Here is a 3,274-nt window from a genome sequence, read left to right on the forward strand (position 1 = left end):
GCGTAGATCGGACGCTGGATCGGGAATCGCATTGGCGGCGCCCGATCCAGATCTGAAGGCTTCCGTCTACTTCAACCAGGGCTGCCTCCGATGGTCCTGCTTTCGGCGGCCTTTGTCGTCGGAGTTGTACCGGTTTGGCGGCTGGAGGTGGGAGGTGGCTCCGGAGAAATCCGAGGCCAGCAGTGCTGGTCACGACGGCGGCGACGCCCGAGGGCGCCGTACCCTTCTTGGAGGCGCCGTCCAGATTGCCTCCTTCCCCTCTTCCTTACACCCAGCTCGTATGCCGGGCGAAAGCCCAAATCCATGCCGGATTGAGCGACAGCGGCGCTCCGGGCGTCGTCACCTTCTTGGGGGTGTCGTTCTTGGTGAGCTTGGGGTGGATGTGATGCTTTGGTTGCTTGGCGGCGGATTGGTCTTCAGAAGCCCTGCCGGTCTCGGCGGAGAGGTGCTTCATCCTACTCATGGATGGCGGCGTATCTCGGCGGCGTGGCGCAGTGGAGATTCGGCGTCCGATGTGTGGCGATGGACTCGCGCAGGAGGACGAAGCTGTCCGGTGTCGTGGTGACGTCGATAGCTGAGTGGCCAGACAAGGTAGAAGCCTCAGTTTGATCTGAAGACGGACCTGTGGAAGATGGCGGCGACGACACACGAGTGCGTCTGACCGGATTATGCCCCAGACCCGGTATGTGGCTCGGCTGGGGCTTCCGAATGTGTTTCGGTTCCGGCTTTTGATGTTAGGCTTAGGTGAGTGGTCTGGGTAGTGGCCTAACTAGCACCCCTTCATCATTTTGGATAGGAGTAGCGGCATATGTTGCCAAGATGGTGGATTCAGGCACATTGTTGTAATACTTTGTAAGGTCCTTGAGAATAATCAATAAAGTGGCCGTATGCATCTCCCAGATGCAGAGGCTGGGGGTCATCCTCCTTTTCTAAAAAAAAAAAAAACCCTCTTGACGCAACGGAATGTTTAAGATTGCCTTAGCGTATGATGATTGGTGATAAGAACTGGTACCAAACCATGTCCAATTTCCATGTTCAAATTCAGCGTAGCATTTCCGGGACGTACAATGGGTGACATCCTCGGGCTTTCCTGTATCCACTTATCGTACCAAACATTAATTGTGGCTCCATTGCCCACACGCTTGATTAAGCCCAGCTGAAGCGCCTCTCTCCCTGCCACAATGGCCCTCCATGTCGCCAACGCACCGTTGCAAGGCAGGGGACAAAGCCTATGTTGTGGTTGCAAGTTAGGCACTGTACGCCGGGGAGCTCGGCAAGGCATGTGCTAAATGCCCGCCATTGCACTGCACAAATCCATGATCATAACAAGAGGTTAGTATTAGTGATGCCTATGGAATAAAGAATCGGAGTACATACTGGAAGACAGGAGGCTGCTAGTTACCAAATCTTAGTTGAGGATTTAATCGGAGTATGGGCGAGCCGAGGCCGATGGTGACGACGACGTATACGTCTTCCATGAGTCTCGCAGTCGGGCTCACGGGCTCCTCCTCCTTCGACGCCGTTCGTTCATCGGTGTCGGCGGCTGGTGCTCTCGCCTTAGTGCGTACAGACAGTGCCGACCGGCTTCGCAGATCAGCGGGTGCCGAGGTGCCACAACCACTGCGCACGCCAGTACTGTCCATGGCTACTAATTTCAAGAGTGGCTAGCCACTCCAGCATTGCGTTGCCTTCATATCATATATTCCCTCCGTTCCTAAATATTTGTCTTTCTAAAGATTTCAACAAGTGACTACATACAAAGTAAAATGAGTGAATCTACACTCAAATATGTCTATATACATCCGTATGTGCTGGTCCATTTGAAATCTCTAAAAGACAAATATTTAGGAGCGGAGGGAGTATAAGTAACGTAGTCCGTCTTGCTCGCTTGCACGGCTCTGTACTTCTTTATATCCCTAGCTATCACGACAAAAAATATTTTCATGATAATCTTTTCTCTTCGATATAAGAGTCTCACGCGCCTTCAAGGTGCAAGGGCACGCACCATGGCCTCGTTGGTGCACGTAGGTTCTTTTAGTGGCGCTGGATCATTAAGTCCAACTGCTTAGCTGTACTTCACTTAAAGAATAATTACAGCGAGAAAATGATTTGGAACCTTCTTACGATATGGGCGTGAAAATGATTGGTACCTTCCTGTATTAGCAAATTTGATCAGTTAGGTACCTTTCATAAGTAGGAGTAGGAGTACATTGCTCTTTCCCTTCTGGTTTAAAAGGTCTAATTCAAAAATCTTCCCAACTAAGGCAGATCATGAGTGGTGAAATAAATTTTATAATTTGCAAAAGTACTCAATTGATGTGTTCTTTCTTGTCAAAAAATTGTGTTCACTGATGCATTAACTGTACGCATGCATGCGGGCAGTAAATGATAAAAAAATACATGTATTCCCGAGCTTTATCTAATTCTTCCATGCATTATTTAATGTACCTCGAGATCTAATTACATGATGGGGAACAATAGAAACGAGACTAACAAAAAAAAGATAGGCCCTCTAAATCAGGAGGGAGTACTTTAGAAGGGTGTCATCAAACTTGCTTCGGCGGTGTTTTTTTGTCGTCTCTTCGATCTGGACAGGAGCCCTAATGGACACAGGGAGAAAGCAGGCGAAGCGCGTCGCTTGTGATGGAAAGAGAGTTAGTACTATTAATTATTAATATAGAAATAAGCTAACGGAAAAGCTATATTCCTGCCGACTGTTGGTTAGCGACAGGCACGTACGATCGATTTTTCGATTTTTCCTTCGATCTTTCTGCTCCGCCGACTGTTGCTTCTGCTCTGGCGCCGACGCATTACCAGCTGAGCTGACTACCTGTTCTGTTTCATTTGCGGGTTAATTTGTATTTCTACCTTAGTAAATGAGAGCGAGAAAGAAAGACCACAACGTCTTTGATGAGGAGACAAAACCATTTGCTGCAAGTTTTTTAAAGGGCCGATGCAACGTGTTTTGTACTCCACTTGTCTCTTTTTTGTAGTGATGAATGTTTTCTAAGGAAATAAATGTTTTACTTCTATAGAATTCGAACAACGGTCTTTTTCACATTTGTCATATCTCGGGAAATTCTTTTTGTAATGAGATTGATAATTATATGTACCACAAACCCGATAGCTTATGTACAAATATCGTCGTAGCTTTTTAAAAAAAAAACTAATATAAACATACACTCGATAACTTTTTTGTATGAATAGTATGATAAGTCACACATCGTATACCTGATAACTTATGGACCCCAGTCCCGATAACTTTGGTACGGGG

Source organism: Triticum dicoccoides, chromosome 5B, assembly GCF_002162155.2.
Source record: "Triticum dicoccoides isolate Atlit2015 ecotype Zavitan chromosome 5B, WEW_v2.0, whole genome shotgun sequence".
NCBI classification, from domain to species: Eukaryota; Viridiplantae; Streptophyta; class Magnoliopsida; order Poales; family Poaceae; genus Triticum; species Triticum dicoccoides.